Consider the following 25,842-nt stretch of genomic DNA (forward strand, 5'->3'; position numbering starts at 1 on the left):
GCTGTGCATGCTGAAAGGCAGCTGGGCAAGACGGGGGTTGATGCTCTGCAGGACGAACCGTGCGTGGCTGACACGTTGCTTGGTCTCTCGCAGACCTCCTGAAAGCAGCTGTCAGAGCCTGTCTTGTTCCAGCTCCCTGCCTCTCAAGACACGCCGGTAATTCTGCTTCGCTCTGCGTGTTCCCTGTTTGTTTCTCTCTGCGAGTGCAAGGGTTTAAACACCGGGAGCCTGACTGCTCTTGGAGAGTGTCAAGAGAACCCAGTGGAGCAGAGAAATTGAAGGCACAGGAACAAAAGCATCTCCCTGGGCTGGTCCGTGCTGGCAGCTCATGCCCCAGAGCTCCTGCCAGGGGGACAGTGGTCCGTACAGCACACTGCTTACATCCTAGGTCAAGTTCACGGGGCTAGGGAAGGCAGCAACATGTCCTTCTGCTCCTGCATTTTACAGGTGAAACTCCACAGCCAGCTCCAGGGTTAACTGTGGAGCTGGGCAGGACCTGCCTCAAGTGCCTTCTCTGGGTGAGCCCAACAGGAGTATCTCTAGCTCCTTCCTCCCTAAAGCGGCTCCCTGAGCCTGGCAGAGGTCAGTGGCTACCCCAGCCCCACAAAGCTAATGCCATCCCCACCCACTCCCCAGCCAGGGCACCGTGGGCACAGTGTGCTGCGGCAGCCGCAGCTGGCCCAAGAGGATGCAAACCCTCTTGCTGGGGCTGGGCAGGGGCAAGCCCTGGAGCAGGGCACAGCAATGCTCTGCTCATGCCAGAGTCCTGAATCTTCAAAGGGAGGTGCTCGGCATTGCCTCCTCGGACCAGGGGGATGTTCGACACCCCTCCTCACTGCCCTCCTCCCAGCCAGCTCCATCTCTCTGGAGGATACAGCTCAGTGCTGATTAACGTGGGGCTGAGCATCTTCTTGAGGACATGCAAATATAACCACAGCCCTTCTCACTCCATAAACACTGGAGGAAAGGATTACCCACGCCGTCCATTTACGATAAACGCTGTAGTGCAGAAGCCAAAGAGTGACAGCTCTGAAGATGGCATGTCAGCTCCGGCTGTCCCGGGAGGACCTGTCAAACTGTCATACAGCATTAGCTGCAACACATTACCGCACGGCGCCCTGCAACCCACACCGTCGCGGGGCTGCGGCACCCCTGCTATGCTGCAGCACCCAGAGCCCCCAGCGTGCAGGAGCGCTGCCTCCCCCCCATTACCCCTCTGGGCAGCCCCCTAGCCTAGGGGCGCCGGCCACCACTTTTGTCACCTGGCCCCTTGCATCTCTTCTCCTGCAGCAGAATGCCCATGGTTTGCTGCCCACGGGCTTTGCAGACTATGAAGGACCGATGGGACCAGGCTGAAACAAGCAGCTGGCTGCCACTCAAGCACCTAGCTGGAGCTGGGGCTGGCATGGGGCGCAGGGGGCTGGGGCTGTGGGTGCAGCAGGTTGAGTGATGGAGGTCCTGTGTGACAGGCCCAGGCCACCTCACACCCACACTGCTACAGCCCTCCAGAAACACATCCCCAGTGAAGAAGCTGGTGGTGGCACAGAGAGCTCAGGATGGGGCAAGACACCTCCCCTCGCCCCCGGTGGGTGTGGCCGAGTCCCCTGGGACACAGCCCTGCTCCCCATCCCCTCCCTTGCCACATGCTATCTGCCTCTGCCTGTGCCTCTGAGCCGCTGCGGTGTGAAGTAACCAGATCGCCTACAGCCCTGCTACTTTGCTTTCACCAAGGGGGACTGAAACAAACCCATTTTGCAGCAGGTTGAACCCACTGCCAGGCAGTGGCCGAGCCTCGGCGGAGAGGTGGCACAGCCCGGCATGGCAGCAGCAGCTCCCTAAACCACCATGCCCGTTCACACCGGCTGCGTTAGCATCCGGATAGCATCGCAGAGCCAGGATCTACACTGCTCCTCATCTGCAACCGAAACCACTGCCTGTGGTCTCCACAGCTGTCACCTTGGCACTTTTAGTGCATGACAATTCGTAGCTGCTGGCAGGAACACATCAGATGACTTTGTCTGTCCTAAGTCACAAGAAGCGGGAGGGAGAGCTGAGGCTTGGCCTTGGGAGCTCACTGCCCCTTCCTCTGTCTGCTCAGATCGATGCTTTGGGGCAGCGACCGGCTCCGGGCAGCTGTGAGGCCAGGGTTAAGCATTACTGGCTGTTTCGGTACCAGCTGAGCCATGGAGAACACAAGGGGCAGCTGCAGTTCTGTGAGGCTGGGCCAAGAACATCTCTCCTGGACACCCCTAGTTTGGCCGAGAGCATCAAAATCACCTCCCAGAGATGTGCACAAGGAGCCACCAGCCCCTACCACCTCCTCGGCAAGCTCTGGGCACAGCTACTCCCATTTCCTACTTCACTGTCCAGATTAAAATCCTTCTGCTAGCCTATAAAAAAGGTAATCAAAATGATAACAACAACAATCAAACACTCTCAGCAGATGAGCCAGTTGGTCCTTAATACCTCCTGGCTGCCAGCAGCTCATTGTCACAGGGAGACGGGAACTACAACCTCTGTCCTGAGGCTAGGATGGACATCCATGTGGGAGAGCTGGGGGGCTCCTGGGGCAAGGAGGAGAAAGATACAGGTTGGGGGTTCAGCTCCAGCCCCAGGGTTCAGTGATGACTGCAGCGGTGGCCAAGCCCTCATGGAAGGGGAATGTTTTTCATAATAGCCCTAAGCAGTGAAGCAGAAAGGATGGAAGGCCACCAGGACAGGTGGAAGGAAGGCCACCAACCCAAAGGGCACCCTGGGAGAAGGTCAGTCACAGCCCCCCAAACCCTTCTGACTCGGAAAGCCACCCGCCAGGCACGCTGGGAGGGAGGTGCATGCAAGACCTCAGGAAAGAGGAGCTGGGCTCCAGGCCCACCATCTCGGTGCTAAATCCCTAGAAACCAGCCTCTCCCCCTGCCTGTTAACTAGGCATGGCAATGGGCTCTCTGCAAGCATGGGAAGGGGTTGCAATGAGGTTTGGGGGGGAGCAGGCAGCCTGCCTGGCTGCAGGGGAAGGTGGTTAGCACAGACCTCTCCTCGCTGAATATGCTGGGATGCTCTGGCACCTTCTCGGCACTCAGCTAGCCAGCTCCTCCAAGCCGTGGGGGAGAGAAGCCTCCGGTCACGCCTGACTGCTGGCAGGGAGCTATGGGTGCCGGGGAGGAAGGAAAGCTCACGGGTTTCCTGTGCTTGTGCTCAACCACAAAGCCAATTATTAAAAAGGAGGAGACAAAACCCTCTGACCCAGAGCATCTGCAAACTCTGGAGCCAGCGCCCACAGCAGAGGAAGGAGGAGCGGATCTCCCAGAGGCACAGCTCCCTGACAGCCCGTTCGCACACGGGCGATGGATTATGCAGCAGCGCTTTTGGTAATGACTGATGGTACCACAAACCTGCAGGACAGAGATGAGATGTTCCCAAGTCCTTGGTCACCTTACAGCTCCACCAGACCTGCCGCTACAGATGTAGGGCTCAAGGTATATTGGAGGCTACAGGCAATAAAAGGCTCTGGGTCTAGGAGCAGTTTCCAAATAACACCTAGGGCCACTGAGGCAGAGATGCAGCATTACTGACTGAGAGATGTTTCCCAGTCTCCTCAGAGCTGTGGCTGCGGGCACAGTGCGAGACCGGGAGACCAGAGACTTCTCTGGCCCAGCTTTTTCACGGACAGGCAGGAGCAGGGCTCTGCAGCCAAATCACACGGGGACTGGGAGACCCACCGGTGTTATAACTGGCCTTTGCTCTTCATGCCAAGCAGTGCGATTCCTGGGGAAGCAGCCTGCACTGAAGCTTGGGTAACAAACTGCTGCCTTCTCAGCAGAGAAGGCTGCAGGAGCTGTGGTTAGCACACATGAAGTTCAAGCCATTTCCACAAGGACCCTCTGTTGGACAAGTGCCAGGTGAAGGAGCAAGTGATGAGACGCTGACATCTCAAAATGGCCTGGGAGATGGACCTTCCCCACGTGCCACTGGCTCTCCAGCTCGATGCCAGTGTGATTCCTCCTGACCACATGCCTCAGCCTTGCTTTACTCGTCCTACAAAATCCATACACAGCAGCTTGCACGTGCCAGCATCCCTGCTGACACCTCATTTGCAAGAATATTGCTGGGGGCAGGTAAACACAGGCAAGTTATTAGTATCAGCGTTAGCAGAGACTATCTAACTTGGATCTCAACTTGCAGGTAGCAAGGGAAGGCATTACCATAAAGAGATCTCCTCAGAAGAGCTGAGACAAAGCAAACCCCAGGATCCTCCTCCTACCAAGGGATGGGAGCCGAGACTGGAGCAGACAGCTTCTGTCCCACAGTCACAAAGACTTTCTCCCTCCCTGGAGGAACACACAGCTCTGGGACGGCCCCAGCTCTCCAGCAAACACTCCCTTCGCCCAGCTCAGGCCTGTGTCCCCTCTGGGACTAGAGGATTTTGACTGAGGAAAGCACTTTTTAAAAAAAAAAAAAAACAGCATTTTATTGCTGTTAAGCATCAGCGAGGCACACGCTGTGCTGTGTTGGCTGCGATCGTGCAGACTCCCAGGTTGATGTCTGCAGCTAACGGGGTGGGGATGCTGCTCGCAAAGTCGCTTCTCTGTGTTCCCACCCCAGGCAGGACCAGGTATCTAATGCCTTCTCAGAAACGTCTCTCTAATCAGTAGGGTTACAGCAGAAGCAGACCCAAGGCTCTTCTGCTCGAATTCTCAGTACAGCCAGAGAAAAGAGGAGTCTCACGAGAGCTGCTCGGAGGTGACGTGGCAGCAGCCAGGAGGAGAATTACCAGCTGCTCCACGCATGGAATACAATTCCCACTAAAGGGAGGCGAAAAAAAAAGTAAAGCACAAAAACCAACTGAGCACCGAACCACTTCAAAGTGTCGTCCGTCTAACCTGAAGAAAGGATCCTCTGCCAGCCAGAGCCCACAGCCTGGGAGATGCTGCCAGCGCATCCTCCCCCTGCCCCCACATCCCACCACCGACCCTGCTCATGAGAAGGTAACGAGCTGCCTCCCAGGGAGGCTGCAGAGAGAAACCCCCACGGGGTCTGTGGGGTCCATGGGGTCTCTGAGGCAAGGCACTGGGTGCAGAGTGCTTTGAAGCCCTTCCTCGTGCGGGAGGTATCACCCGCCTCCCCCTGGAAGGAATCAAAGAGGGGGTCTGCAGGGTGTGGGGCAAGCACTGCTACAGCGTCCCAGCACCTCAGGCTCACCCAGCATTGGGTTTGGCTGCCTGGGGATGGGGGGGACCCTCTGCCAGAGCCAGGCACTGGGGCCAGGTGAGAGCTGCCAGGAGGAGAGGGCACGGACCCCACCGCAGCCAAGCCCCCGCGCCCCACGCAGCCAGCCCCTGCGGCAGGAGCACTTCCATGGACAGAAGGACCAGGAGAGGGGCCACGAGGGGCTGTGAACCAGGCATCCCACTAACAGGAAAGGGAATTAAGGGCTTCTCAGAGATACCAGCACTGGGATCTGGATTTAGCAGCATCGTTCCTTGGGGACTGCAAAGACAGTGTAAACTCCTGGGGGATTAAACCTGAAGAGCACATCAAATGAGCAGGGAGAGAGGAGAGGCCAGCACCATAGGAGGGACTGCAGTTATAGAATTACCTGCCAGCCTTTAGGAAGATAAATGACATGAGATTTTATACAGATAAATCAAGACTTAATACAGCCAGGAAGACGATCGGTGCTGGGGCAGGAGCAGCCTCCGCTATCTGGCTGGCGGCAGCACAGAAGCAAGGCCTGGAGGGTAGAGCAGGCAACAAAGAGGAGCTGAGTCTGCACGACAGAGCCACTCTGGGAGCGATGCCGGTGCAGGGGAGCTCCCACCCAGAGAAGGATGGGGGGACAGCGCGACTCAGCATGCACTGAGATCGGTGCTGCGAGAAACCTCAGCCCCTGCTTAGCAGTCAAGTCAGGCAGCACCAACGCTGCCCGGGTGCTGGGGAGAGGACGCGCTGTTTTTTGTCTTGCAGTCAGAGAGCACAGGGATGGTTTAACCTCTGCACCACAGACCAGGCTGGATACTGCATTGCTGCCTGTCCCAGACCCACAGGCATCCCAGGACCTGCGGATGGGCTTTGTGAGAGCGAGACACAGAAATAATTCGGGAACAGAACAGGCTCTGCTTCCCCACGCTTAATGGGCAGCAAACGTGAGAACCAGCTTGTAAGCCTGCAGAGAGCTGGCTGCCTGCCTTTCTTCCTCTGGGGCTGTGGATGGCTGAGCCCTCGGAGCTAGGCATTTCCCTTGCTCACTGCCACATCCCAGCCGGCAAGCGCTGCCTCCTCACAGCCCTTCCAACCTTTGCCAGTGCTGGGCAAGACCAGACTTTGCTGCTTTCCACTCCAACGCAGGCTGCCCGGTTTGCCACCCCAGGTGCGGGGGTCCTGCCCCCCAGCCAGCCGCTTCCCGGCTCTCCTTGGCAGGGGAGAGCGTGCACACCCTGCCCAGGCCCCGGGGACAAGGACTGGGGCTCTCGTTCCACCGCTGTGGTTTGGACGCATCTCCTCGGTCTCTTGGAAACGCTGCCGCGTGGGAGCTGCCGCTCGGGGAGTGAGTCACGCGCCAGGCGGGCGAGGGCGGCACGCGGGCACGCCAGGCACCGGCCACTGCTCGCCCCCCGAGACCCCCCGCTCCCCTGGGCGCTGTGCCATGGTGGCACGGGGCAGAAAGCCAGGGTGTCCCCATGGAGCAGCATCTCCTGCGCCTGGGTGACAGTCCCACATGTCCCACCCCGCTCTGCTGCTCCGGCAGCTGCCAAAGCGCCATGAAGCCTTTCCCAGCGGCTGCTTTTCCATGCCACGGCTTCAGGGAGAGTGGGAGCAGCCCTGGGAAGGCAGCTCCTGCAGAGACAGAAACCCCATGCCCCGCTGCACGGGGACATGCAGCATGAGAAAATCCTCCCCTCCAGCTCGGAGGCTCTGGGGCTAAGGGGAAACTGAGGCACAGGGCGAGAAAGGGACTTGCAGCAGGAGAGCACTGATGCTGCAGAAGTCCATGGGCAAAAGGCTCCCCTGAGCATCCTTGCTCTAGGGGAGGCATCCCCCAAGCCACAGGGCGGCAGCCCAGCTGCCCCCCTTTGTGGACAACGTCATCACCTGGCCTCAAAGACGGCACATCCCCCCAAAAAACCCATGGGATGACGAGCACCTCTTCTGAAGGGGAGAGATTACCACAAAACACAGATTATGCAAATACCTTGGTTACCAGAATGATGCTCCCTGAATGCTGAGTAGGAAAGAAAAGAGCCGCGGAGAACAAAAATTCATTTAGCCATGAGCTGCATCACGTCTCTTCAAAGTGCCAAGAGGCAGAGAGGTGCCTCCTTGGGCAGAGGGGCTTTAGGAGGCCACCACAGCCTGCTGACCGTCACGCCAGGGACAGAGACGGCGCTGGGCATTCCCCTTTCCTCCCAAAGCACTTCAGAGCCATTACTATTGCTCCTCTTGGAAGAACGAGGAAACCGAGGCACAGAAGTAGAAGGTACTTGGCCACCAAGACCCAGTGTGTGGGGACAGAGAAGAGGTCAAGGTGCTGCTGCTGGGATGTCCCAGGCTGGCATGGAGCGGGGCACCCCACTGCTTCGCATTCCCCTACGAGTGCTCCTGGGCAGCTGCTGTTTGCTGCTGTGGTGTGATGGGTCGGGCTTGCTGGAGTCAGCTTCACGTGGAGCAGAGGTGTTCAGAGAGGCAAACAGAGCACGCGGTTGGGGAAAAAAAAATATGTGTGGGCTACTCTGGATGTGCTGGGACAGCAGCAGCCACCACGGCAGGCAGGAGGCTGGCTAGAGGGGGGCTATGGGGGGACCTGTGAGTCTTGATACAACAGGCAGGGACTGCCCTGCCTCGGCACATGCTCCCTGCACAGAGGCCATGGCATTCCCAAGGCCTGGTGTTACTGGCTTGAGAGGAGTGAGGCTCAGCGTGCCACCCACTGCTGCACAGCCCTGGTCATGCTCCTCTGCTCTGGGTTTCTTCCAGCCTCATGCACCGCCACGGTGGGTCAGCTTTGCAACCCCAAGCCCTCGAGCAGGCTGTAAGGCTGGTGCCAGAGCCGCGGGGGTGAGCATGGCGACCTCGCTGCTGGGAGCAGAGGACCCTGACAGCCATTTCAGCCTTGCAAGCAAGGCACATTTGGAAAGATCAAGTGCTGCTTTGGAAGGATGGAGGGTGATGCACGTGAGACAAAGGCCACCGGGCCACACAGCAGCAGTGGCACTGTTTCACACTTGGCCACCACGTTGCCTCCAGTGCCAGTTGAGTCTAACAGGGACAGCTGATACGGCACTGCTGTGCCATAACCATGCAGCATCCCTGAGCTGGAACAATCGCTTCTTGCAACGTCGCTGAACCAACTAGACCCTCACACAGGCTCCCAGCACACTGGTCCATGCCCTGCGCATGCTCACCTGCCTCCTGATAGTCACTCACCAAGTCCCACTGACGTTGCGCAGGGAGGAAGGACAACTCATGACGCAGTAACTGCCAGCAGAGCCAGCTGCGTGATGCTATTTCTTATCCCCATGGAGCAGAGAAGACATAAGTCAGCATGAATGCTCTTTGCATCATCCCCACACACCTATGCCAGGCAGATTTACAGCAGCAGCGCAGGCACTGCCACACCAATCCGGCAGCCCAGCATGCCCTCCTCCTGTAGCCAGCCGCAGAAGCATGTCCCCAGTGCGAGTGTCTCCATGGGTGCTGCTCTCAGTGGACCCCTACCACTGCCAGCACTGTCTGCCCATAGACAGTGAAGCATCTCCTCTGGTGCTCCAGGGTGGGTGGGCCCCAGATATTGTGAGGTCCACTAAGTCCTGGAGCACCGGAGGAGATGCTGGACTGCAGCAGATGGCCAGCCCCCAGCTCAGCTGCTCCTGATGACCCAGCTATCCCAGTACGTGGGATCCCCTGCTGCAAGGCAGCCCTTTGTGCTCCCAGACCTGTGGGCCTTCTGATTATTACCCCCTCTTGGTAATGCAGGTTGGTGGGGACGAGATCGCAGAGAGAAGTCCCAAGGCCATCAAAAGGGACTTCAGGGCACTGGGGCGACTGGTTGAGGGATCAGGGGCTCAGGTGGTTTTTTCCTCAGTCCCATCAGTGGCAGGGAAGAGCACAGAAAGGGTGGAGTTCAGGATCCTGCATGGAGGAAGCAGGGCGATAAGTAGGATCAAAACCTTGGACTTCAGGAGAGCTAACTTTGGCTTCTTCAAGCAGCTACTTGGAGGAATCCTGTGGGTCAGGGCTCTCGAAGGCAGGGGGGTCCATGAGTGCTGGCTGCTGTTTAAACGTCACTTCCTCCACGCTCAGGAGCGGTGCATCCCCCTGAGAAAGAAATGGAGCCAAGGAGGCAGGAGACCTGTATGGTTGAACAAGGAGCTTCTAGCAGAGATCATGTGGAAGGGAAAGGTCCATGGAATGTGGAAAGAGGGGCAGGCCACTTGGGAAGAGTACAGGAATGTCACCAGAGCATGCAGAGATGCAACGAGGAAGGCCAGGGCCCACCTGGAATTGAATCTGGCAAGGGATGTCAAAAACAACAAGAAGGGCTTCTTCAACTACATCAGCAGCAAATGGAAGACCAGGGACAATGTGGGGCCGCTGCTGAATGAGGCGGGTGTCCTGGTGATAGAGGATGCAGAACAGGCAGAGCTACTGAATGCCTTCTTTGCTTCAGTCTTCGGTGCCAAGGCAGGCCCTTAGGAATCCCAGCCCTTGGAGGTAATAGAAGAAGCCCACAGAGAGGACGACTTTCCCTTGGTTGAGGAGGACTGCGTGAGGGATTGCTTAAGCAATCTGGGCGCCCACAAATCCATGGGCCCCAATGGAATGCACCCATGAGTGCTGAGGGAGCTGGCGGATGTCATTGCTGAGCCACTCTCCATCGTCTTTGAAAGGTCCTGGAGGACAGGAGAGGTGCCCGAGGACTGGAGAAAAACCAATGTCACTCCAATCTTCAAAAAGGGCAAGAAGGAGGACACAGGGAACTACAGGCCGGTCAGCCTCACCTCCATCCCAGGAAAGGTGCTGGAGCAGCTCATTCTAGAGGTCATCATCAAGCAAGTGGAAGAAAAGAAGGTTATCAGGAGTAGTCAACATGGATTCACCAAAGGGAAATCATGCTTGACCAATCTGATAGCTTTCTACGATGGTGTGACTGGCTGGGTAGGTGAGGGGAGAGCAGTGGATGTTGTCTGCCTCGACTTCAGCAAGGCTTTTGACACTGTCTCCCATAACATCCTCCTAAGGAAGCTCAGGAAGTGTGGGCTGGATGAGTGGTCAGTGAGATGGATTGAGAACTGACTGAATGGCAGAACTCAGAGGGTTGTCATCAGCGGTGCTGAGTGTAGTTGGAGGCCTGTAACTAGTGGTGTTCCCCAGGGACCACTACTCGGCCCAGTCTTGTTCAACTTCTTCATCAGTCACCTGGATGAAGAGTTAGAGTGCGCCCTCAGCAAATTTGCTGATGATACTAAACTGGGAGGAGTGGTGGATACACCGGAGGACTGTGCTGCCATTCAGTGAGACCTGAACGGGCTGGAGAGTTGGGCGCAGAGGAACCTGATTAAATTCAACAAGGGCAAGTGCAGGGTCCTGCACCTGGGGAGGGACAACCCCATGCACCAGTACAGGCTTCGGGCAGACCTGCTGCAGAGCAGCTCTGTGGAGAGGGACCTGGGCGTCCTTGTGGATGACAAGTTGACCATGAGGCAGCAGTGTGCCCTGGTTACCAAGAAGGCCAATGGGATCCTGGGATGCATCAAGAGGAGTGTGGCCAGTAGGTCCAGGGAGGTTCTCCTTCCCCTCTACACTGCCCTAGTGAGGCCCCATCTGGAGTACTCTGTCCAGTTCTGGGCTTCCCACTTCAAGAAAGATGAGGAGCTACTGGAGAGAGTCTAGTGGAGGGTGACGAGGATGATGAGGGCACTGGAGCAGCTCTCCTATGAGGAAAGGCTGAGGGAGCTGGGCTTGTTTAGCCTGGAGAAGAGAAGGCTGAGAGGGGACCTAATAAATGCTTATAAATATCCGAAGGGTGGGTGTCAGGAGGATGGGGCCAAACTCTTTTCAGTGGTGCCCAGCGACAGGACAAAGGGCAACGGGCACAAACTGAAGCATAGGAAGTTCCGTCTGAACATGAGGAAGAACTTCTTTACTTTGAGGGTGATGGAGCACTGGAACAGGCTGCCCAGGGATGTTGTGGATTCTCCCTCTCTCGAGATATTCAAGACCCGCCTGGACAAGGTCCTGTGCAGCCTGCTGTAGGTGACCCTGCTTCGGCAGGAGGGTTGGACTAGATGACTCACAGAGGTCCCTTCCAACCCCTAACATTCTGTGATTCTGTGATTCTGTGAAGACCCTGCCCTCTCTCCTCTTGTCACAGCCCCTATTTGGGCACCTTTCCAGCACAACCTGTTTGCGAACAGCCTGGTGCAGCCATCACACACGTAGGTGGTGGTGGCATCATGGACGTACGTGGCTCCTCCAGCTGCTACCCTGTGCAGTTGGCCACCCTGGGGGCTCAGGCAGCAGGATAGAGCCCAGTCCAAACCAGCATCAGAACAGCTGAAAAGTCAGCTGAGCCTTTTCCATTTCCAGGGTGAAATGCTGGTCTGAGGACCAGGACTTTGCCCACTCGGACCATGAGAGCAGTTGCCTCTTCAAATCCATCTCTGAATTTGAGTCCCCCAATGATATTTCGAGAATCCAGGAGTTTCCTCCCACACCCAGAGAGAGATGGATCTCAGGCCCAGCTGCTCGGAAAACCCCTGCCCTACTGCCCAGCCCCTTCCCAACCCTGCCTTGCCCTCGGGCAGGTCTCCTCCACCACAGAAAGCCTTGTTTCGCCTCTTGGCACTCCTGCAATGCCAGTGTTTTCTTACAACAGCAGATGTGTTGGATTTGCTTTTGATCAGCTAAAAAACCCTCCTCCTTATCTCCCCCTGATCCTGAGCTCACACTACCTGAGGAGAGACGGAAAGTTAAATTAGTGGATAAGGTGAGAGAAGCCAGATGCCTCCTGCTATGTATAACCACAGCAAACAGCAAAGGCACTTTGCAGGTCCCCCAACACCAGGAATCCCACCTGCTACCAATACAGCTCCTGACTTTCCTCAATTAGCTCTAACTCTCTTATTCTTTCCCAAAATCAAACATCCTGTGCTCTGCTGGGGGAGGCAAGGGGCTTACTGGATGTGCCAGTCCAGTCAGTAGGACTAAGCTCAGTTTCTACCCACTTTAAATGGAACAAGCCTGGCCTCGACTGCTACATGATGCCAGGGACCAAGTGACTGGGTGGCAGCACCTGGTCTCTCCTCCCTCCCATCCAGCACGGAAATCCTGCCTGCTTCAGCATCCCACAAGTTGCTCCACCACCTTCCTTCCCCCAGCATCCCCAGCAGGCCACCCTCAGCATCCCAGCCCTGCTGCTGTGGCATCGCTGCATCCAAACCAAGCGATGGGTTTGAGGAGTTGCCAAGCCTTCCTCTTAACGTGGAGCTTAACGCACCAACTGTGGCTGGCTGGGAGCAGAGGAGGGTGGCAGATCTGCTCGAGCACTGACAGTGCGGTGAGAGCAGGACCCTCCTATGGCACGCTGGCACCGCGTGACTTCACACCAGAGATGGCTTATGGAGGAATGTGCAGGTCTGTGTGGTGGGATCAGAGCTCCAGCCTCCGGTGTGGACAAGGCAGACTTGTTCCCAGCTGCCTGTCACCTCCCAGCCGCACTCCCTCACTCTGCCAAAGAAAGGGCTTAGCTTTGGGGATCACAGCTCACATGCTGGTGGGCCCCGCCGTGCAGTCTCTCATCCCATAGGCTCAGGTTCCTGGGAGCTCAGAAGACCTGGAAGGGGCCCTGCTGATGCTGCTGGCCTCTCCCACTGATGCCAGCTGGCCGCAGGGAAGCATCCCAGCACTCCTCCCCACGCTTTTGCTGATGGGGATGAATGCAGAGATCCTGCTGTCTCTCCTCCTATGAACATACAGCAATGGTACAGGGGCTTTCTGCAGACAGCCAAACCCCTCAGCTGCCCACACACCACCCATCTCCCCAGGCCAACAAGCTGCAGCCTGTTTTTTCACTGTCCTTAGGAAAAACAGCTCAGGCATACAGGCAATAAGATCCCCCTAGGTTGTATCTGAACTTTTCCAGGCACCATCATGGTCCTCTGGAGATGTCTGGGGATTTTTGCTGCCAGCCCACTTAGAGACTCCCATCAGTCATATGACAAAGAGCTGCTAGATCCCTCATGGTCTCTGGCCAGAGTACAGTGCTGGGATCTCTGTTTGCCCCTGGAATGGGAGAGGCTTGCACGAGGCTGGAGAGTAGCCAGCCCTGGTAGATACCATGCAGACACCATCTCAAGTCTTCTCCAGAGAGACCTGGGTCCAACCCCAGCAGCTGGGAGGAGGGATGTGACAGCCAAGGCGGGATGGTTGTACACGCTGATGGCAGCACACTCCTGCTGACCTCCTGGCCCCCCTCCCACCAGCACCGCGTCAGCCTCCCAGGACTGTGGGCAGCAGCAGGAGGAGCATTTCCAGCTCATGCTTGTAAAGGAATGGAGGGGGCAACCCCCAAACTGCTCCCTGCTGAGGGACAGGTTGCTTCAAGCACCTGTGGACAGTGCCTTCCCGCTGCTCTCTCCACCTGAACATTGCACTGCGTGGTAATTCTCAGTACTAACCCGTCCACAGTGTTTGCACGGGCAAGCTCCCTCACTGCAGGCCAAAGTCAATGGGAGCAAGCAACGACAAAGATGAAGAGAGGGGGATGGATGCTCAAAGGTGGCTGCAGACAGTGACGGAAGTGGGCACAGGGTGCAAGGGAGCACCCAAACAGTGGGAATAAAGAGAGGCAGAGCAAGGAAATATGACCTGAAAGAAGCAGTTAAGCCTTAAGCCAGAGAGCAAACACATGGCAGGGCAGGGATCGCACAGGGAGATGGACCCACCTGAACCACCCAGTGCCCTCCTCCCACCTGCTCCCAGACAAGCAGAGCACTTGCTGTAGGCTATGCCACAGCCAGGCAATGCCAGGAACACAGCTGCTAGAAAAAGGTCCCAAAGCTGGATGGAGGCCCAAGAGACAAGTTCTTTGGGGCAGGGACGGCATCTTTTGCATCCTTTGTGCCTGTCCTAGTGCCCAGCTGGAGAGCTGGCAGGAAAGCAGTGCCCTGTACCCAGCCCACCGGCAGCACTCGCCAGAGCAGGCTGGGAACCAGAGATGCCTGCAGTCATAGAATCATAGAATCATTAAGGTTGGAAAAGACCTCTAAGATCATCAAGTCCAACCATCCATCCAACACCACCATGCCTGCTAAACCATGTCCTGAAGTGCCACATCTACACATTTTTTGAACACCTCCAGGGATGGGGACTCCACCACCTCCCTGGGCAGCCTGTTCCAATGCCTGACAACTCTTCCAGTAAAGAAATTTTTCCTAATATCCAAACTAAACCTCTCCTGATGCAACTTGAGGCCATTTCCTCTTGTCCTATTGCTAGTTACTTGGAAGAAGAGACCAACACCCGCCTCAGTACAACCTCCTTTCAGTTAGCTGTACAGAGCAGTAAGTTCTCCCCTCAGTCTCCTCTTCTCCAGACTGAACAACCCCAGTTCCCTCAGCTGCTCCTCATAAGAATTCCCGGCCCTCTCTAGGCATTTCTGCTGAGACATGCCTCCAGATTCATAAAAGCACTTATGATATGAGTGATGGCAGAAGGATACAGACTACACCACATCAGCTGCCCTCCCCGCATCCTTTTTAGTGTTGCTCCTTTTAATAACTCCAGTTAATATTACATGCCTCTATCAAGAGTCCTTTTAGACCAGCAGCCTCCGAGTTGCTTGGAAACTGTTTGCTGCAGCGACCGAAAGCCGCTGTCGGGAGGGCTTGATGCCAGCCCGCTTCCCGGGGCTGCCAGCGCTGGGAACCCAGCGGAACAACCATCTTCCCTTTCCTGGCATGCGCTGGGAGCCGAGGAAGCAGAGATGAGATGGGAGCAGCTCCGACATGCACCAGGGACGAGAGCGCCGGGAAAGGCTCGGCGACCATGGGGCTTGTTGGAGGACTCAGAGATCCCATAGCTGCATTTCAAAATGTTCCCGGCCAGAGGGTAAGGGCGAGTTTCCAGATCAGTGTTCACAGAAAACGTGCTCAGCCTCACAAGATTGATTTGGCCGAATCTGGACACTGAATTCAATCACGAAGAAGTGACAGAGAGAGTTTTGCTTTATAGGCAAGTCTTGGTACGGCCTTAATGGTGAAGTCATTTACTGACACCTCCGTAATACTCTATGAATAATTAGGTATCTCTTCCAATTTATGGCTTACCGTAAAATGCTGCTACAGTTTTGGAGACAGTACTTCTTTTTTCACTGTAGCAATGACAAAAAGCATATTTTGTTGAGGAATGGCAGCATAAGTATGTTTATCCATTGGCCAGGATTCTGTGGTATACTTTCCTCTCTAATGGTTGTACAAACATAAATACATCCCAGATTTATACCCAGATTTTCCTTACTTTGCTTTTTAATTTACATAATATGTGAAATTTTCTACATAAAATGGAGAAGAGCACCGAGCCATTCCTGCCAACCCACCCGCCTGAATTCAGCACTTCCCCGTCTCGCACCACTCCCGTTTCCCCACAATCACAGTGCTCTAGGGATCCCATAGCCACCTCTGGGATCCCACCTTTTAGCTTGGTGCTGCCGGGGGGAAGGGCAGCCGATGGCAAGGTCAGCAAGGACCCCAGGGCCAGCTCAGCACGGGAATCCCCAAGAGGAGGAAGGCAAGGGGAGCAGGTTCTGCCAACGCTGGTGAAATGCACCTCCAACACCATCCCACCTGACACCTTCCTCATCACCCCGGTGAAGCACTGCCTTTCTCTTTTTTTAAACATTGTGGAATTAGAAGACTGATTGATATGAATATGTAACAATGCTGCTTTATTAATAGCAGCTGCATTATCAGTTCGTTCCCTGCTATTGGCAGGAGATCTGGGACAATATGTGGTTTGAAAACTAAAGAGAAATGCAACCCGCAAAGGCAGTGGCAGCGAGATAATTTCATTCCTCTTCCCAGTGAGCAGGCCAGACCGATACCAACACCATGGTCACTGATGCATTGCCATTGCTCCTTCTGCCCAGTTACGGGAGCAGGCATTGGGATGGCTCCACGGCATGGATGGTCCCAAGCACACCACACAGCCATCTGCAAAGGGATCTGTAGCCAAGGCCCCCAGCACAGGCAGGAGACACCCCTTTAAGCTGGGGAGCACCAAAGCCAGCTTTAACCTCTGCAAATTGAGGTCATTCAGTAGAGAGCATCACACAAATCTCCCCGGCACGGGTAATAAACTCTCTCTGCAGTTTGCTTTCCTTACTCCCCCCATCACCACCCCGGAGGCTTAAATGAAAACAAGATTACAAGGGAGATTGGATTGGACGTATTTCTGGTGTGCTATTTTAGCTGTAAATTATGCCAGCTTCATAAAACCCCAACTGTTCTTTCCCCAGATCCCTGCATAGATTGGCTTGCTTAGATCAGGCGACCGGGCGCTTGCTGCGGTCAGGCATTGTCAGGAAAAACGCTTACGGGGTCCGAACAGTAGCAAGACGCTACAGTGCTACATCTATACACACACACACACATATGTGCACGTACACATAGGCATGACAGCACCCAAGAACTTCCTGTGCCTGTTGATTAGCTAAAGAGTGACACACACACACACACACACACAGGTCTCCCAAGCCCCTCTCCACCGGGCTTCAGCGATCCGGCCCTATGGATCATCCATGCCGTTTCAGCTGCCTGTGCCAATGCAGCTGGTGCTTTCCTCAGCCTTAGCTAATCCCAGCAGAGAGCGGAGCATCAAGCAGCGCAGTCCAAAGCAAGGCTGGATGCAAGGTACGGGACATGGGGCCACGCTCCGTCATGCCGCACGCAGCGACTGTGAGTTAGCACACGTGGCGAGGTGAGCACGGGCTGCTGCTGTGGCAGCCGCAGGCTCCCAGCCCCAGGCAAGGCTGGGAAGCGGGGCTCTGCAGCACCAATGCAAAACGGCCAGAGCCTGAACTTTGCTACGGCAAACCTCGCAAGAGGTTTTGCAATTCCTCTCACGAGCATCACCGCACCTTGGCTGTGCTCCACGACCCTGGAGGACAGAGCAGCCAGGCTCCCAGCACAGGGTGCTGCTTCAGGGAGAGTCTAGCGGTGCTGCCCACAACCATAAGGACAACGGCTGGGTTCACAGTCAGCTCCAGTCCCCGGCCCCTCTCCTATGGTGCCACCAACACCCGCTGCCCCCACGTTAGGGGCTGCCTCCACACCAAGCTGCCTGTGCTACACAGGTGTGCGCAGTGTGGGCAGCTAAGCAACAGGGACCTTGAGCAGTGTCACGACTCCGGCTGCTGCAAGCACTCTGCCACCTCCGAGGGACAAGAGCCACTCTGAGCCCCGAGGAGACGAAGCCGGCGAAGCCCCCACAGCCCGCGGGAGCCCTCCTCCATCCACCCGCTCCCCGTTACCTGGAGGGAGATGGCTCAAGAGCGGCAGCACACTTTGCCTTTCCCTGAGCAGACACGGCAGCAAGCAGTCTCCGCTGTCACACTCCCACGACTCCACCTGCTTAGAGCTGAGCCTGGTCCCACCGCGCATCCCGCACGCATCAGCTCATAGCCCGCACCGCCAGCCTGGGCAGCGACACAAAGAGAAACCTCCCTGGCAGGACGGGTCCAGCCCGTCTCAGCCATCCTCCTCTCCAGCCGGCCCCTCCGGGCAGTGCTACAGCCGACTTCGTTTTGCACACCCACCCCAAGTCTCTCACGTGAAGAATCCCTGCAGGGTCACTGACCTTGGAGGAGACCACGCAATTAGTGGGCAGACATCTGCATGTCTTCTCCTAAGGAAGGATACAGCATCCTACCTGCAAACCAAGAGGCAATGCAAGCTGGCAGGGGTGTTTGCGTCGCAATGTCACGTATTAGGAAGAAAAGAGCAGAAGCTCAGGAGTGGTCAAGGCAGCACAATAATGCTGGACAGATGCAAAAGGGTTCGTACCGAAAGACCCTGGGGTGCCTCACCTTGCCCTCCGATGAGGAGCTGCATCTCCCTCACGTGGACATACACGCATGTCCCCACCTGCAGCAAGCCATCTCCACACGTTACACTGTGCCTTTCACCACTGGGACCTGGCACGGGGCTTGTCTGCGTGTGTACGTATCTATCAATACAAAACCAGGCTTCCTAGGCAATCAATAATGCTATTTAAGAGATAAATCTCACTATTGACTGGCTGCTGAGGCCAGCTCCTGATTAATTTAAAAGAGAGAGAATGGTGAGGGAGCTCAGACGTGTTCCCAGCGTCACTGGGCATCAGTCCCACGTGCTCAGGCTGTGCAGGTGGGGATGGATTGGACTGGGGATGGACTGGGCCATCAGGCTCCGGATTACAACAGGAAGGGGCTGTGCAGGGACCCCTGTTCTGAGGAGAATGCAATTCCACCGCCAGACACCACCATGACCTCAGACCAGAGCCCTGGGTCTCTCTAAGCCCAGCAGGGAGCACGAGGTATGGCTAGGCAGAGACATGCTGATTTTTACACAGCTGAGGATCCGTGCACCCTTGGGGAAGAAAAGGCCCATCTGTGAGCGAGCGAGCACTCGCCGTGCCATGCACAAATTAAAACTGGCCATTGCACTCCCGGAGTCCAGCCGTGGCTGTGCCGGATTTGATGCTCCTCTACCACCCCGCAGCAGTGTTTTGATTGTCACTTTGAGTGGGTCGAAGGGGCTCGTTGGCTGCCAAGCTCTGGTGGCTCCTGGCCACCACTTCTCTGTCCTGACTGCAGGAGAAATCTCTGCTGTGGTGCATGTAGGGCCTCCCCCAGCCCACCTCCGGCCCTCCATTCTTGGGAAAGGACAACTCGCCCCAGAACAGGTCAGAGCAGGGGATGAGCAGAGCTCACCCAGCCTCGCAGAAGGCTGCCATCCCTCTCCTCCCTCTGGAGGAGAGCTGACCCTCACAAGCATTCGAGGGAGAATGACAGAAGGGAAAGCACTGCTGAACCCAAGGGGCACTACTGCCCTGCCAGCAGGCTGCACTGCACTGCCCAGAGATAATATTCAGCCAGAGCAGAGATTCCAGCCCTCCAAACAGCAAGAATCTGAACAGATTCCCAGCAGAAGCCACGGAAGAATGACTCTGGTTTAGACAGGCTGGATCAATTGGAAACGATGTGCCCGTCAACAACCCAGGGGCATCTTCCAGCCCACAGTGCCCGAGACCACCACTTCCCCAAGCTGCACAACCTGAGGACAGCCGGTGTCACTTTTCCTTCCATGCTCCCAAGCACCTCTCCCTGGCTGATGTGAATCTGTGTCTCTGTCCCCTAATTTAGAAGTTGGAGACCCAACAACACCGGTGCTGTGGCTGGGTGCTGGATGGGAAGGGGCAGGTCCAAACAAGCCCTGCTCTGCCAGGGAGCAAGAGGGCCCATTACATCAGCTCATCTCCCTCCTCCTGTCGCAGGCTCTGAGACATCATCCAGTGATGCCATGGCTTAGCCCTGGGAGGGGAATTGAAAGCATCTCAGCCCCAGGAGATTCAGGCTGCTTTCTGCCCCACGGCACGAGAGATGGGAGCAGTCCTGCTGCCCCTGGTCACTGTGATGGGGCGAGACTCATTCAGTGGAAGACCCTCAGATGATCTGAGCCTTGTTCCAGCCAGGCTGGAGGCTCTTCAAGGCAGCAGCCACCTTGATCATTATACAAACACTTCTTTCACTACAAAAGCATGGTGTCTGTGGGCTGGAGCTGCCCTGGCAAATGACACTGAACTCACGGGTATGAATCAGGATTTCAGCGGGAGAGGGGAAGGGCCGGTGCTAAGGCAGAGCTGAGGACTTGAGGCTTTGTCCTTCAGTGCCAGGGAGCAGCCGCCAAGCAAACCATAAAATTATCTCCCTGGTATCACAGGGCTGCAATCGGAGGCAAAATCCTGGCTCTGCAGACCCGCAGGCAAGTCCCAGAGCCCTGCTTCCCACTCGTCCCCAGCGTGCAGGTCATCTCCCACAAGCTCAGGCAGTGAAGCAAAACACGAAGGCGGCTGGTGCAAACAGTGCCTTCTCTCCCGACTGCTTCCCACCTGGGGACTTCTCCCGTGCTAGACTGGGCTTTATGCTTTTAGGCTTCAGTTCCAAGCTCAAACTAGCTTACTTCAAGACAGTAATGAGCTCCAGAGCTTGCTACAAGCACACCGTTGTTCAGTGCAAGCATCAGGCTGCCCTCCTGTCTCGGGAAGCTTGAGGCCAACTCGTTGGGTGGCACCTCTTCCCTTCCCCGGCCTTATCTCCACCACCCTGCTCCTTGGCTTACGGAGAGAGGAACGAAGTCTGAGCCCATTTCAGCTGCACTCCCAGTGTGCTCCCTCAGCCCACCACTGGTGTAAAGAGGATGTGGTTTTACATCTTCTCCACAGGCCCTTCCTTAACAAGCGATCCCAGCTCCCCAGTGCTGGGAAAGCCTCCCGGGAAGCCCAGTGAGCTGCTGTCAGCAGGCAGCATTGGCCCTGGGACGGAATCAGGGACTTCATACCAGGACAAGCTGCCACAGCTGGGGCTGCTGCAGGGATAGCCCTTGGTGCCAGCGGTGCCGAAGCCCTGGGAAGAGGCAGACATGCTCCGACCATGGGGAGCGTGGTGCTACCCCTGCTGGAGCACCCAGCCAGCAGCATCCCATGCACCTTCACGGATGGGTCCCGCAGTGATTGTCCACAACGATGCTTAAGTTGGGGCTGTGAAGCGGTGCTGCAGCACAACGGTGGCTGTTGCCATGCCAATCAAGCAGGCAGTCGGCACGTTGAACTGCCAAACCAGGAGAGCAGCCACGCTACTGGAGACGGACTCACTCCAGGGTGCCCTGGGGGGCTGCTTTCCCCCGCCATGGGCTGCTGCAGCAGCGTCGCACAGCCCAAGGAGCTCAGCTTCTCTGGGCCAATGGCCTCACCAAGCACCGGGCACTCCTCGGTGCGCGAAGGCCCCGGAGCCCGCTCCCCACACCTGCTCCGTCGCAGCCCAGCTCCAGCCGGCAGCCGTTTGCAGACACGAGCGGTGGGCTCATCCCCGCACTCCGGCAGCTGCGCGGCGATAGCGGCGCTGGAAGGAGGCAGACAGCGTGTCAGCAACACCAGGGAAAGTTCAGCATGGCGGGGGGAGAGCAGGGCAGCAGGTGCCCAGTGAGCAGCCAGGGAGCTGCAGGCTCAGCCGCACATCAGCGCTCACAGGCACAGCGAGAGGGCACTGTCTGGGCAGGCAATGACCAGAGGGGACGTTGGAGCAGCCCCTTCTTAAATAAAACAAAAATTATAATAAAAAGAAGAAAAAAAAAAGATGTTTTTTTGTTTGCTGCTCAGGTGCAGTGTGAACTCCTCGCTGCAGGATGACATGGATGCCAGCCGCTCACGCAGGGGCACGGATGAGTGTGGCAGGCTGCTAAGCTGAGGGAAGCACCCAGCCCAGAACGGAGGCAGCGCCAGCCCTCCGCTGCCCTCAGCACCCACCTCTGCCCAGAGACCGGCCACAGGCTCAGCCTCCCTTGGGCCGGACCCAGAACCGCTCTTGCCCTCGAGGCAATCTCACGCCCAGCGAGGCTCCCGCACAGGAGAACCCACACCCCAGCCCGGCGCGGCAAAAACCAGCTTTTCCCTCCTCCACCCTTCCCTTGCAGACGTGGGGAAACTGAGGCACGGGAAGGTGGAGGGCAGCACGCAGCTCACTGGTTGTCACGAGAGAAGAGAAAGATGCAAATGTTTTCAAATCGTTCTTCCCCCAAAGGAAGCCACGTCTCCCTACCGCTCCTGCGGCCAACAAGAAGGAAAACTCGTTCCATCCAAATTGCTCTAGAACAGGGCAAGGAGGAAAACGACCCACCCCAGCCCCGGGCCAGCAGGCAAACGGGTCTGTCGCTGTTCTTTCGGCGCAGTCAGCCAGGACCCACGCCGGCAACCGGACGAACACCGAGCCAGTCGCCACCCAGGAGCCCGCCAAGGTGACCCGGGGGGGCAGCGGCGGAGCTCCCTGCCCCGCGCCCCTCGCCCTGCCCGGGGAGAGCCGTCTGCGGGTTCGGACCGGGCGAGCCCCTCCGGCCGGAGCCCTCCTCCCGCGCATCACCTACCTCCTGCGGACACACCGTCCGGGGCCACCGGGGCTGCGACGGGGCGACGGGGCGGCGGGACCGGGGACACCCGCAGCCTCAGGCGGTGCGGCGCGGCGCGGGGCAGGGCACGGCACCCGCAGCCCCCCGCCGCCCCCATCGCCCCCCCGCCGCCGCCCTCAGCGCCCGGCCGGGCCCCGCCGCCGCCGCCGCTGCTGCTGCTGCTGCCACCGCCTCCTCCCCGCAGCGCCCGCCCCCGCCATGCCCGCCCGGCCCGGCCCGGCCCGCCGCTCCCCGTCCCCCCCGGCCGGCGGCGGCGGGCGCTCTGCGCGGCTCTGCGGGGCCAGGGCGGGAGGCGGCGCGGGGCGGGGCGCGGGGCGGGCCGACCCCGCAGCCCCCCAAAGCGGGGGGGGCTTTGGGGGGCTGCGGGATCGGCCCGCCCCGCCTGGGGAGCCGGCGGGCGTTGCCCCGCTGTCCCCTCCGGACGGTACCGGAGGAGCCCCTCCGCCATCTCCTGCCCGCCGCCAGCTCTCCCATCCCCAGGGGAAGCATCTCTCCGGTCCCCGCCGCGGGGTGCCCCCGGCTCGGTCCCCGCAGCCCCGAGCACCGGCCCGCTTCAGGGCCTGCCCTGCTGCGCCCGCAGCCCCACTGCCTGGGGCGCTTCTCCTGGAACCCGCTTGCCATCTTGTCGTCTGCTCACTCAGCATCGTGAGACCCTTCTGCAGCGCTGCGTTAGCTATTATTATTATTATTTTTATTATTAGTATTACCTTTAGACATCACGTGCGATGTGCAAACATTGCCACCTTACTCTTCCTCCTCTGTTCCAAAGGCATGGGGTTGTCTGCTCGCCCATTCATAGGTAACTCCATGGTAACCTCCCTCCCAATCTGGGGGGGGAGGGGGGAAATCAACAAAAGCTCTTAAGGAAACTACGTTATCAATGCAGAAAAGGAGGTTTGTGTGCATTTCTGATGAAAAGATTGGGAAACGAGGTCTGGGAGGGAGGTTACCATGGATTTGGGGAATTCAAGTACTCTGTTAACTGGCTAACATCCTCGAGAAAGAATGCTAATAGATTTGCAAGCCACGAATTCCTGTTTTGAAAATCCGACTGACTTCCATTATATCATTTTCCAGATCTCCCCGTTCTATTCTTCATCAGAGCTTCAAGCAACTCATTTGCTCGGTACAGAAGCTGGACTCGTCTATAGTATCCCAGCCCTAAGCTTTTACAAAGATTGCAGTCGCCCTTGCTGCCTCCCGGTTGTACTGTACTGGCGCTCAGCTCAGCAGCAGGGTACGCGCCCCGTTGGTAGCTCACTAGCTCCAGGCTGCTCTTCCTCCAGAGCCCTTAGGGGAATCCTGCCTGATCCTGGCAATCCCTCGCTCTCCATTTCATCAGTATCTTCCAAAAACCTCTTCTGACATTTCAGTTTGAGAGAGTTCTTCAGATTTATCAGCCATGGGAAAGGGCACAGCATGTGAATTTTCCAACATCCTCCATGGCAGATACTGATGTAAAGAAATTAATTTTGGTTTTATGCGATGCCCTTATCTCAGAGCTTGTTGCAGCCACAGAACCCAACAAGCCAGTACAGCACTGGCTGCCTTCCTTCTGATGACGTTGGTGTGGTCTTCATTACATGTTTTGATGCTTTCGGCATGTCCCACCTTAAAACTTACCTCGTCCTAGAGGTTTACATTTACCTCACCCAAATTTATGTCCTCTACTATTTTCCCTGTTTGAACACAACATGCACCTTCTGCAGGTTGCCTGTTCGCGTCTAACTGCGTCCTTCACATGGCTACTTGAAACCTGTTGGGATTTCTTTGGCCCGTTACAGACACAGCTATGTAAAAATATTTCCAGCACGAAAAATGAGAAGAAGATACAACAAAGCTCAAATGGTTTTCTAGATTTGACTATCACAATTTACTCCATAAAAACCCATGCCCTCTCTCTGCCTGCCTGTACGTGGAGACATCCCTCGCAAAAGATAAGCTGCTCATTGCAGAGTATCAGGATTTGTTTATTTGCACCCACACGCTTACATACACCTGTCACTTCTTCTTTCTTGCGGTTTGGGTGCTGGTGTAGAGCCTGCTGAAAAGCAGGAGCGAGGTGCCTCCGAGCAGCAGTATCATCTGTGAGAATCTTACTCTTTCAGCTGCTTTTTGGCCACGTTTCCTTGTTTTTGCACAGCTTATGTTCCAGAAGGCTGTTCCGCAGTTGGTGTTCGGTGAGCGTTGGGAAGCAGTGGGAAGTTAGAGCACGTGCAGTTTGCTCCCTGTCCTGTGCACTGCCTGGGAGTGAAACACAAAGTTCTTTCTCTTCCTTGGGTGCCTGAAGAGCCACTCCGGGGGTATTCTCCACCCTCTGCACATGGTTTGAGGCTCATTGCCAGGAACAGTTAATTCAGAGACCCTCCCCTGGCATCTCCTAATCTCACAGTGTGACCACCACACACATTATCCATCTCTTAGCCCATGCTTCTCACGGATGCTGTGGGCTCACTGGCAGTGCCGGTGCAGCACCCCACGCCACACGTCTCCAGCTCCTTGCTGCAGGATGAGAGAGAGACCGCTGTGTTTGCACTGCGACACTTGCACTCTTCCACGCTTCTGCTCAGTGCTGGATTAGCCTCTTGTTAATTAGCTGATTTATTGCCCTTCCTCCAGGGACTCTCGCTGTCCATGATGACAAGATGAGGGGTTTCACTGCGGAGCACAATACTGGAGTAACTTCAAGACGAGACTATGCTGGGACTTTTGGTGGTCAGAAGGAACAGCAGAATGGAGGCGAGACCAAGACAACAAACATACGCCACAGAGCTCATGGAAAGCCAGAAGCAAACCTCCAGAGGGATCTTGCTCTCCCAACAAACTGCATCCCAGCAGGGACAATGACCCCAGCAGCGGAGGCCCAGGTAAAGGAAGAGGACAGCAGCACATGGCAGAGGTATCATGGAGCCAATGTGCACAGCCACTGATCAGACCAGTGATGCTGGTGGTGCCGATTGCTGGGATAAGAACACCTGCCCTGGTACTGCCCTCACTGCCCCGGGAGCAGCACACAGCAGGGATCAGATGAGGACAGAGGGTGGGGAGCACAGCAAGTGTCACACTTGCGGGAGGGGGGCAGATGAAAAAGGGATCTTTACATACCTGGGTTTTCTCTCTTCTACAAGAAGAGCAGAGCAGCCCCCTCCTACTCTGTCCCTCGCTCCAAGCCAGAGCGAGTAGGAGAAATCACGACTACCTGATGGCTGTTTGGCAGTTGTCATGAAACAAGCCTGACAGTTGTCAACCCAGATCCTTGTCGCCTGGTTATAGCTGCACTGTCACGACATGGCAGGACTCTGGCACATGTTCCAGCCTCGGCCCTACCTGCTCAGGGCTGAAGAGTTCTCAGACTCCAAACCAAATGAGGAGATTCTTGCCCGGGCAGAAATGAGCTCAGGCAGGCACAAGCCGTGTCGGTGGGACCTGGGGACCAGCAGTCCACCCCAGCAGCACTGGGAGCTGCAGCAGGGAGAGAGCTCGCAGCTGCTCCCAGCTCAGTGGGAAAGTCATAGCGTTGTTGGGGTGATGGTTCAGAGTCCCTCCTGCCGGGTGTTGAGAGAAGGCTGTTGTGGAGTAAACATCGCATTAAGCCAAGAAAAAATAAAATGAGCTTGCAGAGACCAGTGGGGTG

At 56.7% G+C, this 25,842-nt stretch overlaps 1 protein-coding gene across 3 annotated transcripts in view; it reads right to left on the reverse strand.

Moving 5' to 3' along the window:
* Positions 1-22,976, reverse strand: part of FRMPD3 (FERM and PDZ domain containing 3) — a 64,764-nt gene extending 41,788 nt beyond the window's left edge. For 2 of the 3 annotated variants that reach the window (XM_075435838.1, XM_075435836.1), the window contains exon 1: positions 22,167-22,289. The gene's annotated coding sequence lies outside the window, so the exon portion shown is untranslated. Of the gene's footprint in view, positions 1-22,166; positions 22,290-22,915 lie in introns of those variants that run through there. The other variant, XM_075435837.1, reaches the window with a different exon arrangement.
* Positions 22,977-25,842: the final 2,866 nt, after the last annotated feature.

Source organism: Opisthocomus hoazin, chromosome 14 (assembly GCF_030867145.1).
Source record: "Opisthocomus hoazin isolate bOpiHoa1 chromosome 14, bOpiHoa1.hap1, whole genome shotgun sequence".
Taxonomy (NCBI): Eukaryota; Metazoa; Chordata; class Aves; order Opisthocomiformes; family Opisthocomidae; genus Opisthocomus; species Opisthocomus hoazin.